Genomic DNA, 14,893 nt, shown 5'->3' on the forward strand with positions numbered 1-14,893 from the left:
CCATGGTTTTAGAGTGGCCTAGTCAAAGTCCCAGACTTGATGACCGCTCCTATGCAAAGAAGAGGGCTAAACTTTCTTCGCAGCAATGTGTTGCCAGTTACTGCAACAACTCAAGGCACTTGTTGCAGCCAGCTGCGGCACAGTCTGGTGGTATGTGTGTTATTTTCACATCAGGCCGGGTTGCTTCGAATAGCTTTTTGTCCGCCTTAATAACGCACAAAGTCATCATTGGAAAAACAGCGTTTTGTTTTAAAATTTGTTGTAAAAGCGTCCCAACAAAAAACTACCTTTAAAACAAACACGGAAGCAACCCCTTTAGGGAGCAGATCCATTTCCTGCTGTACCAAAGGCGTGCTGCCCCGTGCTGGACAGCCGCCTTTAATTAGACCCCTCTTCAGGGGAAATGACGCTGTAGGAGTGCAACACTTCACACTTTCACTGGAGCGATTTTGCTTCTTCTCTCCGTGCCCTCGTCTGGTGTTGCAGTCGCCAGACGCTCCAGCACCCCAGAGCCGAAAACAGCCCTCTCTTCTTTGAGTTTCTATGTGGGTCTCCTGAAGGCTTCGTAAAGTAGAACACATAACTTTTAAGACTAGATGTTGGCATTTGTATTGGGACCCCCCCCCCCCCCCCCCCCTCCACACACACACACACACACACTCACCTTCTCTACTGTGTAGTGTGCAACAGGCCCAGTCGTCATCCTGGATGGCAGTGCTCGGCGGGGGCTGCGGTACACAAACTAGGCCAGCTATATAAAGTGGATGAATCTTACTTTTGAAACGGTTGCCATGGAGTACGTACACGATGCTGCTGCAGTGCAAGGCTGGCTACTTTAGAGCCTTTAGAGTCTGCCTGCATGCGTGTCTGTGACCATCTCGGGTTGTTTACGGGGAAAAGACGCAGCCAAAGAGAAGAGCGGTCCAAACGCATCAACGGATCAGGTTCACGAGAGAACCTAAACAGGAAAATGCCATACCTGTCGTGTTTCCTAAGTAACATTTATCAAAACCTGAGATTGCTTCTAAAGAGCAACACGGCCGTCTTTGGCGCGCGGGTTCCAGCCTGAACGCTCCTGACAGCCAGACCTTTCACTAATCCGGCTGGTATTCAAAAAACAACATCTTTTGCGCAGGCACGTGCCGAGGCAGGTTGGCGTGTTGAGTTCTCCCGCCGTCCAGTGGCAAGCAGGGATCAATGAGGACGCGCACACTTTTCCTGCAGTCAACCTTCCCTTTAATGTTCACACAGCTCGGGTACAGAGCAGTGGCGGTACTAGACCAAATTTACCAGGGGGGGCCAAGGTGGGGGCCAGTGTTTTTTTCACAGGGGGAACATAAAAGAATGAAATCATAAAACAGGGCAATATTTAATCGCTTAATAATATGAAGTGAGACACTTGTGGCTCTGGTACTGCAGGTTTCAGATCCCTGATCTAACAGATGAAAACTGTGATCCCAGCTCAATGCAGCTGAAGCTAAAAGTAAAACACCTTGATTTTTAAACCCTTGTTAGGGTGAAATTGTACAGGTACAAAAAATAAAATTGTTTAAAGTGACAAATCAGGTGTGGTTTCTTCACCAATGCATATAATCGTAGGAAGTTTATTTAATTTATGTCTTTAGTACAGGGGCCATAAGAGGGGCCAGGACCATTTCTACAGGAGCACTGGCCCCTGTGGGCCCCTTTCTAGAGCCGCCCCTGGCACAGAGTGAAGGGGCAAGCAGGGGAAAGCCGCTGTAGCCGGCGCCGCCCCGCCTCGTGCTTCTGCAGCATCTCAGCTGTCAAAACACGTTGACGGTACGGACTCTTCTCTCAACCCTGGCGCGTTGGCGCAAAGAAGCAAAGTTTGATAAAAAGAGTTCAGGGTGTTTGTAGCCACGAGATAGTTGTGTATAGATCCCTGAGATTCAGCCTTCTTTAAAGGGGTCTCTGTTCAGCAGCCAATCTGGACCCTCCTGTTAACCAAGGCTGCACATTAAACCTATTTAGTGGCTTTGATGTTGTAGTGTAGAGGTTTAGCAAAAAATAATTTTTTACTGATTCTAATTTAGCCCCAATGATGAAGCATACATCACTAATTGAGTCTTCATTCCCATGGGCCACACAAATGGTATTTTAATGCGAAAGTTAGTGATTAGTTAATCAGAAGCTTGTTATGTGACGTTGCAAAAATGTGTCTGGTGACGCTGTGCTTCCTCCTTTTCATGGCATAAAACATGCAGTCATTTAATCTTATGACTCAAGGGGAGTTTTTTTTTTTTAAAGCCAATTTTCAGATCATCTCTAGTAACTGAATTGATGAAAGTTTCCCAGAAGGAAACATATATTTACACCATCCACACATAGTCATACCTCTTAGAGACGTTTTGAGGCGTCACAACCACAGACCTCAATGTGTTTTACTGGGATTTAATGTAAAAACCAAGACAAAGATGCTCAGTTTTGAAATGGATAAAAAAAAGGATATGTGGTTTTCCTTTTTTTTGTTTTTTTTTTGTCCCCTTGCAAATAAAAAATCTGCACAGCGTGGTGCACCTTTGTGTTCATCCTGCTGTCTCTGGAAGATAACACGTTGGAGGTTTTTCCTTCCATGATTACCAGCATTTAGCTCCGTCCATCTTCCCATCAACTCCTAGCCTCTGTGGCTCTGAGGAAGCAAAGCCTCCCTGGATCAATCTTAGCAATAAGTTGATCATAGCGCTCTTGCATGTGGAAGCTAACAATTGCAGCATCATTAACTGCAGGATGATGGTTTCATGCTCCGTCATGATGAGCGCTGTGTGCCCCAGTCTTGAGAGTGTGAGCTTTGCACCTGTTTGCATCTCAGTATGTATACGTCTGTAAAGTAAAAAAAAATATATAAACATTTCTAAGTGTCTCCTGATGCACCGTATCCTAACTGCAACTTTATGGGCAGGTTGGCAGGAATCAGAGGAAGACATCCATCTGGCTGACCCACAGACTGTAACTCCACACCCACACAGACTCAGAGCACTTTCGTTTTATCACCACCCATTTATTTATTTATTCCTCGCCTTGCAGTTGGCTGAAGTTCAAAACTCTAAAATTACAACGCCCTACTTCTCCCCTAAACTCCTGCCGCCCCGGCTCATTGTTCTCTCTGCTGTTCTTGTTAGCTGCGCTCAGTTCGCTCACCTCTCATTAGCTTCTCCTCTGCTGACTGGAGGCACCTGTCCTCAGGTCCCACTGCGGATATCTCACCCTGTGTTTAAATCAATTTCCATGTTAAATAGCTGCTGGAGGGACGGGGAGTGGGTGGAGGGGGGGGGGGGGCTTTGGTTGGGGATAGACAGAGGGAGGGTGAGGCATTACGCCGAACCACAACTCTTTCACACCTCTGACCCTCCAGGGTGATCCACGGCCCCTGTCGGCTTTTCTCTCGCTGCCACCCTCCATTCCCCTCTGCTGGTTCAGCCTTTTATCTCTCCGTGTTCTCCCCTTTGGCTTTTCTCTTTCATTTCATTCCCCCGCTTCATCTTTCTCTCTTTTTTTTTTTTCCTTTTTTTGTGTATTTTGACTTCCATTCCCCCAGTGTGACCCAGGGCATGTTCTCATTTCAGATTAGTGCTCTAAAAAGGCTTGTGACAAGGTGGCGTGTGTTCATTTATTTGTGTGTGTGTGTGTGTGTGTGTGTGTGTGTGTGTGTGTGTGTCCCTTTAGCTAGGACCTGATGTATTGCTTCAAATGTAGTCCGAATCCCTGAGTTATAAAACCTATTCCTGCAAAACTATTGGATCTTAATAGAGGCTCTTTCTTCTAGAAACAGGTATCGCTGATATGTAAGGGTGATGTAAATATCGGTGGTCATTAATTGTAATTTTGATGACTGAGCTGTTTCAGTGTTGTGCAAATACAGAAATTGAGTGCAAGCCCAGAACACTTTAAAGGGCTTGTATTGGCAGAGTTAGGTGTGAGCCAATTACCCCGTTTACACTGCCCCTTTTTAACCGAGCCGAGACCAGTCCGACCTCGGTAACCGAGATAACTATCGAATGTAAATGGAACGCAAACTGAACTGAACCGAGCCAGACACAACCGAACCGCGCTAAATGCAGATCAGTTCGATGGGTGGGCTCGGCTTGTTTTTTCAGTAGCCCGGTTTTCTAACGACAAAGAGCGCAGGAGCAGACCGCGTCATCTCCTTACAGCCAGCTGACATTTTAGACATCCATAAAAATATTAGCTTCCCTACCGTGCCACACGATTTCCAGTGATGATCCTGCTTAGCAGTGTGATGAACCTCAGCGTCTGTTGTTGTTTCCTGCATCTGTAAATCCTTATTAGACGTTCGTTTGTCTTATCCACGTCCCAAAAACCGACTCTGTCAAGTAAATTCACCAAAGGTTGCCCTCTTCGCCTGACTCTCTGCAAACAACGAAATATAATCAAGCATAACTTCCTGAATGTTACGGGCGCCGCCATTTTTATTTGCTTGATTTCCTCCTTCAATCCTAGAGAGCAGTAGGACCGCAGATCGTCACTAGGAGGCGAGGAAACCAAGGAACCGAGATAGCGTGATGTGTAAACGGTCGTCAGAACTAAGCTCGGCTTGGTTAGCTGATCCAAGCTCGGACCGAGCTCGGCATGGATCGGTTTAACAAGGGTAGTGTAAATGGGGCTTATATGGCAATGTTACGTTGGCGTCCTGTTTAGTAGAAGGGTGGTGGAACCCATTGCACCTGTTTTCTACCCATTGAACAATCCATTCATCTGTACTCTTAATTACTTGACTGAGGCTGCAGACCTTTCTTGCAATTTTCCTTTCTCGGAAGTCAATCTGTAGTGCATGTGCTTGACCGCGTTGCGATGTTCCACAGTTTAATATTCCTTGTCTAACTGGAACATAACGGGGCCATTCTTAGCTGGTCCGCTGTGACAAAGGGTGGCACCTTTTGGGACCGCTCAGTGGCGTTCTTTTTGTGAGTGAACCGCAGCTTTAAACAGAGAGTGTTGGGGTGTCGTTGTCTGCTGTGTGTACTGGTCAGTAAGGATGTTACACATCTGGATTTTTTTCAGCTTTTGGTACTTTTAGTAGTGTGGCCAGGCACCAAGTACTGCTGGAAAATTAACTCAGCTTCTCCATACAGCTGGTCAGTGGAAGGAAGCATGCTCTAAAATGTCCCTAGTAGATGTCTGCGTTGGCTGTGGACCAACACCAGCTGATGGCTTAGCACCAAAATCATCACTGACTGGAAACGTCACACTGGACTACAAGCAATGATAATTCTGTGCCTCTCCACTCTTCCTCCAGATTCTGGGACCTTGATTTCCAAATTAAATTTAAGTTTTACTTTTATCTGAAAAGAGAACCTTGGACCACTGAGGAACTCCTTAGCCCAGGTTAGATGCTTATGAGGTTGTCTAGGGTTCAGGTAGGATTCGTCTAAATGTAGTGGCTCTGAAGGAACTACAAATGGACAGCGGTTCTTGGTTCTATTTTAGCAGATATAGATAAAATAAACAAATATACCTCCCTAAACCACTGTATGAAATATGAGGAAACTCAGGACTCTTAGGCCAACAGGACGTCCCCAAGAGTGCTCAGCTTCTCACACAGAGTCCGGATGTCAACACTTTGAATTTGTAGTTAAATTTATGAAGAATGAGTACACTTTGAAAAGGGTTTACAAATATGACCAGGTTTTATTTATTTATCTTTTTCATTAAATTAATTTGGGCCTTCAAAGAACATACACTGGATAGATTTCTTTGTGTGATTACAACTAGTTGCAGTCCTACTGAGGAAATGGTTGCATTCCTATAGGGAAAATATTAATAGTTATATTAATATTAACAGCTAAAATTAAAAATCGCCGTTTTTTGTGCTTGTGTCTGTACTACTGTGATATTTCCTGCATGTGGTAGCAGCAAATTAATCAACCATGCATGCTTGTACGCACAACTGATTAAACTGTCCTCCTCCAAAGGCTGCTCATAGGGTCCTATACAATCTTGCACCAGTTGTGGGCCCACCTTATGAGAGGAGGCCCTTTAAATGGCTAAATATTCTGTGTTTTTCGTTCACTTACAGGTACTGACAGCCCCTCAGACTTTGTCTTGTAATGAGCAGCCTAACAACTTTGCTGTTCAATTGCAACGTGATGTAATTATAGCCTTGTTGCCGATGAGCACATACACGATGCAAATTACTCATTAATCGGCCAACTATACGTGTGTGTGTGTGTGTCAGTGCATGCATGGCATTGTGGGTTATGGCTGCAACTTCAGTGCAGTTTTAGATTCTACTACAAGTGCCGCATCTGATGAGATAAGAGATTAATCACTCTGCCTTAATCTCCATATAAAGGAAATGAGCCTTCTTGCAGATAAGACCATCACCTAAAGATTAATGAAATGGTGAGTAAACTCTGGTGTTACGCTCTTATAAAACACACACCACACAAAGTGCAGTGCAGTGACAGGATATGATGGATGATGACAAGCGATATCTTCACTTGATCATTTAGCGTTTACATGTACAGTGTGTTTAGTGGCTGTCATGCCTCGTGGGGGGAATTCATTATAAACCACTGTAGCTCAGCTAAACTGGCGCCCTCACACTGAGTCTTCCACATAGCGCTGAGTTTGGATGGTGAGGGGCTGCTTAATATTCACAAGCTGAGCAGGCATAAACATTCCCATCTTTAATTTAAGCCGAGGCCTCTTTATCTGTATGCTTGTGTCGTCATGGGTCAAGGAAATGTGCGAGTCGCGTGTATCGTCGGCGTAGAGTGCAATCCGTGATCAGTGGATGAGCCGTAAATGAGTGGCGGGGGGAAGACAAAGGATCATGAATCTCTACAGCACACTCTGCCTCCTGGTACATGCTGTTAAAATGTAATATATTGGATCAGTCTCATAATAAACTGAGAGTATTGCAAGCTGCTGCACATTTCCCACGGGCTCTGGTTGTTTTATAGTTTGAATTGACGTCAACATCTGTAAAAATGCACGATTGAAGTTAGTGAATAGACAGATTTTTTTTAATATCATGAATATTACCCTCTGATATTTATGGTAGCATCAACCTTGAACTTTATGGTTGCAGAAATTAGACATTTCTTTGCAAAAAAAAATATTCACACCCCTGGAACTTGTTCTCATTACGAAAAACGTATAGATTTATTTTATTGGAATTTGATGTCATACACAAATACAAAGTAGTATATGGTTGAAAAGTTGAAGTAAAATGATACATTGCTTTTTTATGCAAACAGTAATTTGAAAAGTGTGGCATAGTATTCGGCTGAGAGGTTTGTTAGAAACATTAGTGAACAAATGGCATCATGTAGACAAAGGAGCACAGCAGGCATGTCAGGGAGGAAACTGTGGAAAAAGGTTAAAGCAGACTTAGATTCCAAAACAACATCCCAAGCTTAGACTGTTTTACAGAGCACTGTTCAAACCATCATCTGAAAATAGAAAGAGTATGGCACGATTTCAAACGTACCAAATCATGACCACCCACCTAAACTGACATTCCTGGAAATTAATTTAATTAATCAGCGAAACAGACACTAGAGCTGTAGTCACTTTGGGGAACCAGCAGATATCCATATAGCTCAGGTAGGAGAATCAGTTTTATTTTTGCATTCACGTAAAGAGCACGAATACAGCTTACATTGTACATTAACATGAACACATCATTCCCATGGTGACACATATTGGTTGCAACATCATGATTAAGAGGGGTTTTAAGTTAGTGTGGACAAGGAAACTGGTCAGATTTGATGGTCAAGTAACGGAGACTGTGGGAGATAACCTGTAAGCGGTCACAGGAAACTTTAAACTGGACGGTAGGTTCCCATCCAGCAGGCCAACAGCTCCAAACATGTGGTCAGAGATGCAATGGAGTGCTTTAGATCAAAGCATACTCATGAATAAGTGAAAGCAAAGACATATGTGATTCAGGGTATGTGGCAAGACTTGAAAATTGTCTTTCACAGATGCTCTCCGTCAAGTCTAACTGAGCTTGAGCTATTTTGAAAATACGAACGGGGAAACAGTTCAAACCTCCCGGGGAATGCCCTAAAAGCCTCGTCAAGGATGAGGTATGGGTGTAAGGTGGAATGGGCGGGAGGGGTCATACCGATCTCCAGCAATCGCTATGCGAGTGATAGGGTACATCATGGACAGGGCACCATTCTATCAGAGAGAGACACACACACACACACACACTAGCTGTGTCTCAATTCGCAGGCTGCGTCCTTCGAAGGACGCATTTTAAGGCCGGTGATGTCACAACGATGCGCGGAGGCTGTCCCATTTGGCAAAAATTCTGAGGATGCTTAAAATGCAGCCTTTGAATGCGTCCTCCTTTTCCCTGAATTCTGAGGATCCATCGCTACCATCCTTAGTGGCCTCGCCTGCCATAAGATTTCCCGAGGTGCTTTGCGCGCTTTTTTAGTGATAGTGAAAGTAGTGAATTAAGTCAGTTATTTACAAGGTTTGTACACATTTAACTATTCAATTCAAATTACTAAAGTTACAAACATAAGCTTATATCAAGTCTTACAAATAAATATAACATTTTATATTTAAACATATTCGTCAATCTGCTGACAAGCGTTTTTTTTAATAACTGGTATATTATAATCATTATCAGGCCCCTGGGTGAAAATATTTGCAGGTAAATGTTACCTCTCCACTGCGCTCTCCCAGCCTGAGAAAAATTCGTCGCCGGTTTTGCTGCCGCCGAAGCCGTGTAAACCGACTCTCCTCCTCCAATAACAAGTAAATAAAAAAAATTAAAATTTCCATATCCATTTTTTTGTCGTCTGCCGCTGTTTTTCCCGGGCTTGGGGAGGTCGTGTCGCAACCAGGAAGTGCTCCAAAGGCTAGACCGTCCCATTTACCAATGGTTGAGGATCCTCCGGAGCATCCTCCGATGGCTGGGTCCTCCTAAGGCTGTGTAGGCTGGGTCCTTCGAAGGACGCAGCCTGCGAATTGAGACACAGCTACTAAGTTTAGAGAGACAAATCAAATCCTTATTATTGGACTGTTAGATGAGGTCAGAGTACCCAGAGAGAACCCAGACATGGATGGGGAGACGGTTTAAACTCATCACACAAAGACCCTGTACCTAACACTCTCCATTTTGAGAAGAGATAGTTATGCCACTGAAAACCACTAGCTGAGGTGGTAGTGGTGTTCACCATTGCATCACTTTGCACACCTAACCAGTCATCATTTTCTTTCCTCTTCACAAATATGCACCACTTAATGTTGACTGGGCCCACTAAAAGGAGAGGTTAGTGGGTAAAATTGTCCCCTCAGAGGATATTTCCAATTTCCTCCAACCAAGCATCTGCAAAGTAGAAAAAGAAGCAGCTTGGTGCTACCCCTCCAGTGGCTTGATGGCAGGGGCACACCTTTTCTAGAGGCGAGGAACCAATGAGTGGACTGGAGAGGCATTGCTGGGGTAATGGAATGCAGCCTGCTCAGTATGCTCTAAAAATGTGACCGTGGCGGTGCCAGGCAAAAAAATAAACCTGTATGATTCCTTGCAGGAAATGCTGAAAGACAGCCCCTTGTTTTGCCACTTCTACCCTTTCCTTAAACCCTCAACATGCCTGCTGGCTTTTGTTTTCTTCTTTCAGGCCTGTCAGGCAGAATAGTCACATCTGCTCCCCCCCTCTCTCCTCCGAGTCAGAGGGACACAGTTGGCAAAGCTGTCGGCTGCTGGCCAGAAATGCAAGAGTATGTACAGTTTGTACGAAGCAGTCGTCTCGAGCATGTGTCTGCGTGCCTGAGACTGTTGATAGCGACTGGTTAACCAGCACTCGTCACATGGGACATCATTAGGCTTTGCTTGGCAGAAACCTGGATGAAGATGGAAGCTGGAGGAGAGACGGAAGTTCGGGGCGATTCAGAAGAGAAGCTTGTGCTTTCAGTGTGCGGGGTTGATTATGAGAGTGAAAGTTTTGGTAGTTTAGTTTTCCTTCCTTTGCTCTGTGCTGCTCTCACACCCACACACCTTACTATTGCTCTGGTAACAGATTGCAAGCTCCTAACTATCTTCCACCGCTTATATCTAATTCTTATCAGAGCAAAATGCTGGTTTGGACCTATTGGCTGCACCTAAGGAAGACGGGAAATTAAGATATGCCTTCTTATTATATTGAGTAACAAGAAAAAGTGAGAAAAGGCTTTGATGAATTTGGAAATTAAGTCATAACCAGAAAAAAAAAACATCTGGTCGTCAGCAGGTCTTGTTAGGTACAGTTCCTCTCTTTGAAGTTTACTTATCTAGAGAGCCGATGTCGTTAATTTTAAGCTTTTAATGACTTACTTCTGTCTTCCATGTTTCAATAATTATGTAGTCAGCAACAGCAGTGAAGGTGATTTAAGTTTCTAATTTTAATCCTGTAAGTGCAGTTTAGGAACCCCAGGGCAGGGATGTTCACACTTTTTGCACAGCGGGCCAAACTCACCATATAGAAAGAACTCCAAATAAAAACACAAAATGATTTTATTGTGGATTCCTTTCCTCTTATCTGCTCAGCAAATCACCAATTATGCAGTATTTCATTGAAACAAACCAAAACAGATCTACTTATTGCAGGTCCAAAAAAAGGGCCGTTTTCTTCAACACATAAACAAATGCTTCAGCAAATAAAGGGTGCATAGTGTTGAAAACTTTTTGGGTCAAATAATTGCTGTTTTGTTGGTCTAGAATCTGTTTTTAGTCTATTCTGAGCAGAGAATACAAAAACTTTCTTCAAAAACTTTTGCAGTATTTTGTCAAGTCTAATGAATGGATGTGCCCATGTACTTGTTTTTGAGTGAATAGTTGCTGGTTGGCTGTGGCCCTGCTTACTATGACATTAATATTGAAGCAAAGGGGGAACAAAACACAACGCAGCACAACAAAAAACAAAACATGGCTAATGAAATGAAATACTTTGCATGTACCTAACACTGTAATGATCTCAGTACTTTTGCTGGGCTGATCATCCACCCTACACACCTGCCCAAATTCTGCCCAGTCCTCAATCAGCCTTCATCTGATCCACCTGTCTCCAGCTCCATTTAATCAGCCTTCTGTCCAAGCAAAAGTGCCAGAACGTCTTGTGCCACCTCGGTGAGACTATCCAGCATTCTCTATTATCTGCCTGCCTGCCTGTTTGTTGCCCGACCTGATCTGTTTTTTGTCTCTGAGTCTGCCTAACCCCTTTCAAGCTCTGTTGCCGGTCTGGACTCCCACCGATCAGCCCGTGGTCCTCTGCATCGGACTGGACTCATCCTGGACCTCTGAATCTGGACTGCCTGCCTGTTGCCCGACCCCGATCTGTTTGTGAGTAACCGCATCTGTCTAACCCCTGTGTGCCTCTGAACTCAGCCGGACTAAGGACCTGGACTGGACCCCGACCCGCTCTGGACTATCCCTCGGACCTTCTCAGGATTTCGGATTCCACCGGAACTGGACTGCCTGCCTGTTGCCCGACCCCGATCTGCTTTGTGAGTAACCGCATCTGACTAACCCCTGTGAACCTCTGAACTCAGCCGGATTAAGGACCTGGACTGGACCCCGACCCGCTCTGGATCCGTCTCTGGACCCTCTCTGGACTTCTAACCCCTCGGCTCCTTCCCCGGACCCCCGTTTCTCTGCCCCGCTTCCTCGTTACTAGCCGGCGCTCGGATTACCCGACTCTCCAGGTTAGTGCCTACTCCTCTGTCCATCAAACGCCAGCATTTCCTGGTCATTAACCAGCTGCTCTGCCTCCAGGGTTCCTGCAGACGTGAGCCGCTCGGGTTGCCGTGCGACCGCCATTAAATAAACACTTGAAAGCGTCACTGACCTTGTCTTGGTTGTTTACTGGGTCCAGTCTCCGTTCCTTACATTACGTTCTGGCCCATGGACCCAATACCAGACAGTCAGTGGCGGGCTGGCGTGGAAAGATCCATTTCCCAGCTGGAGGCTGGCGTTTCGGAGATTTTATCCCATCTTCGCAGCCAGGCTTCCTCGGCCCCGACACTTCCGCGTGCGTCAGCTTCCGCCTCCGCGTCACACACGGTGACGTCAGCGGCGCTTCCCGAGCCGCGTCTTTCCCCGCCCGAGCCCTTTAGGGGCAATCCTGATCAGTGTCGGGCTTTTCTCACGCAATGTGAGATCCATTTTGAATTACAGCCCTCTGCCTATCCCACTGACCGCTCTAAGGTTGCCTATGTTATTTCCCTGTTGGCAGGCAAGGCAAGGTTGTGGGGAACTTCTGAGTGGCAGAATGACTCCCTCATCTGCTACTCCTATCACGACTTCTCCCGCGAACTAATCAGGGTTTTCAGCCCCGTTTTACCCTGCCGGGAGGCCACCAGGGGGCTCCTGACTCTCAGGCAGGGCGAAAAGTCAGTGTCAGAATACATTATTGACTTCCACCTGTTGGCTGCAGACAGCACCTGGAATGAACACGCCCTAATGGATGTCTTCATTACAGGGTTGAACGATAAAATAAAGGATGAACTCGCTACTCGGGACTATCCCAAGTCTTTAAAGCAGCTCGAAGATCTAGCTACCAGGATAGATCTCCGTCTCATGGAACGGAGAAGGGAGCGACGTGCAACCGCCCCGTTTCGTTCTAGGGTGCCCTCATCCACTCCCACGCCTCTCCCGTCGCTCAGCAGTGCAACTGATCCTGAACCCATGCAGTTGGGCAAAACCAAGCTGACTAAGGAGGAACACCAGCGCAGGCTACGGCTAAATCTGTGCCTCTACTGCGGAGGGGAGGGTCACCGCGTCGCTAACTGTCCAGTAAAAGGTCTGGCTCAGTAGGAGGGGGGAGGACCTTTCTGAGCCGTACAAGTCTTTCTGTCTCCCCAGACCTCCTCTTACCGGCAGCTCTGAACACTTCTACCACATCTCTTAACCTGTCTGTTCTGATTGATTCAGGGGCAGACACTGAATTCATGGATGAGGGGTTTGCCAGGAGATTAAATATCAGACTCCTCCCCGGCCCATCACCCCACAGCGTCCTCGCCCTGGACGGTCACAAGCTGAGTCACTCCCACCTGATTACGGAGCCTGTTGAGCTATTGGTCGGAGGTAACCATAGAGAGAAACTCACCTTCATGATCATTGACTCCCCACAGGTTCCAGTTGTCCTGGGGGTCACCTGGCTCAAGAAGCACAATCCTCTGATCGACTGGCAGAGAGTGGAGGTAATGGGGTGGGCACCCTCTTGTTCTGAGTTCTGCTTGTTGTCTGCCCAGCCTCTTCCTGCACCAGTGAATGAGGTGGAGGAGGTTTACCCTGATCTGTCTAAAGTCCCTGCTGAATACCACGATCTAAAGGAGGTCTTCAACAAATCCAGAGCCACAGCCCTGCCTCCTCACCGCCCGTTCGACTGCTGCATTGATCTGCTGCCAGGAACAACCCCCCCCAGGGGTCGACTGTACTCCCTGTCTCTGCCGGAGTCTCAGGCCATGCAAAGGTACATCAATGACTCACTAGAGGCTGGAATAATCCGCCCATCCTCCTCTCCCGCCGGTGCGGGTTTCTTCTTTGTGGGGAAGAAGGATGGGTCCCTCAGGCCCTGCATTGATTACAGGGGGCTAAATGAAATCACAGTAAAGAACCGCTATCCAATCCCACTAATAAACACTGCCTTTGACCAGATCCGGGGGGCTAAGTTCTTCACTAAGTTGGATCCTGCGGAACGCCTACCACCTTGTCCGTATTAGGGCAGGAGACGAGTGGAAAACGGCCTTCAATACACCTTCTGGACATTACGAGTACCTGGTAATGCCCTTCGGTCTAACTAATGCCCCGGCGGTGTTTCAAAACCTCGTTAATGAGGTTCTCAGGGACATGATCGGGCACTTTGTTTTCGTGTACCTGGACGATGTCCTAATCTACTCTAAAGACATCTCTACCCACAGGAAACAGGTCCGCGCCGTACTTCTCCGCCTGCTTCAGAACCAACTTTTTGTGAAGGCAGAGAAGTGTGAATTCCACGTGACCTCCATGGCCTTCCTGGGCTTCATGGTGTCTCCTGGTCAGGTCGCCATGGATCCAGCCAAGGTCCGTGCGGTTACTGACTGGCCAGTTCCATCAGACAGGAAGCAGGTCCAGAGGTTCCTGGGGTTTGCAAACTTCTACCGGCGTTTTATCCGTGGGTACAGCCAGGTGTCAGGTCCCCTGCATGCCTTGACCTCCAGTAAAGTTAAGTTTCACTGGAGTGAACAGGCAGATGAAGCATTCAGAACACTAAAGTCCCTGTTTACGTCAGCACCAGTCCTGGTCTCTCCTGACCCAGAGAGACAGTTCATTGTGGAGGTGGATGCTTCAGGCTCAGGGGTCGGGGCCATCCTCAGCCAGAGGGCCAGCGACGGCCGAGTTCACCCCTGTGCTTTCTTTTCCAGGAAGCTGACCAGTTCAGAACGCAACTATGATGTAGGCAACCGGGAGCTGTTGGCGGTCAAGCTGGCCTTGGAGGAGTGGAGACACTGGCTGGAGGGATCCAAGCTCCCCTTCCTAGTGTGGACTGACCACAGAAACTTGGAGTACCTCAAGACAGCCAAGAGATTAAACCCCAGGCAAGCCAGGTGGGCTCTGTTCTTTGGACGTTTCAGCTTCTCCCTGTCTTACAGGCCAGGGTCCAAAAACACTAAACCAGATGCCCTGTCCCGGATGTTTGAAGCTGGGGAGAAGGACCCCAATGAGGAACAGGGGTACATCCTGCCTGAAAGCGTCAGATGCTCTGTCACTAGGCTTGCTCTGGAGGAAGAGGTAAGAAGGTTCCAGGACAGAGCGCTAATCCCCAAAGCCTGTCCCAATAACAAACTGTACGTCCCAGAACCCCTAATTAAGAAGGTCCTGGATTTCTGCCACTGCTCCCGTCTGTTCTGCCACCCAGGAGTCACAAAGTCCATC

General features: G+C 46.7%; 1 long non-coding RNA gene across 1 annotated transcript; it reads left to right on the forward strand.

Annotated features, from left to right (window-relative positions):
* Positions 1–11,487: 11,487 nt before the first annotated feature.
* LOC118565158 lies at positions 11,488–11,820 on the forward strand. Its single transcript, XR_004932223.1, has 2 exons — positions 11,488–11,682; positions 11,753–11,820. It is a non-coding gene; the product is annotated as an uncharacterized LOC118565158 (long non-coding RNA).
* Positions 11,821–14,893: the final 3,073 nt, after the last annotated feature.

The sequence above is a fragment of the Fundulus heteroclitus genome, chromosome 13 (assembly GCF_011125445.2).
Source record: "Fundulus heteroclitus isolate FHET01 chromosome 13, MU-UCD_Fhet_4.1, whole genome shotgun sequence".
NCBI lineage: Eukaryota > Metazoa > Chordata > Actinopteri > Cyprinodontiformes > Fundulidae > Fundulus > Fundulus heteroclitus.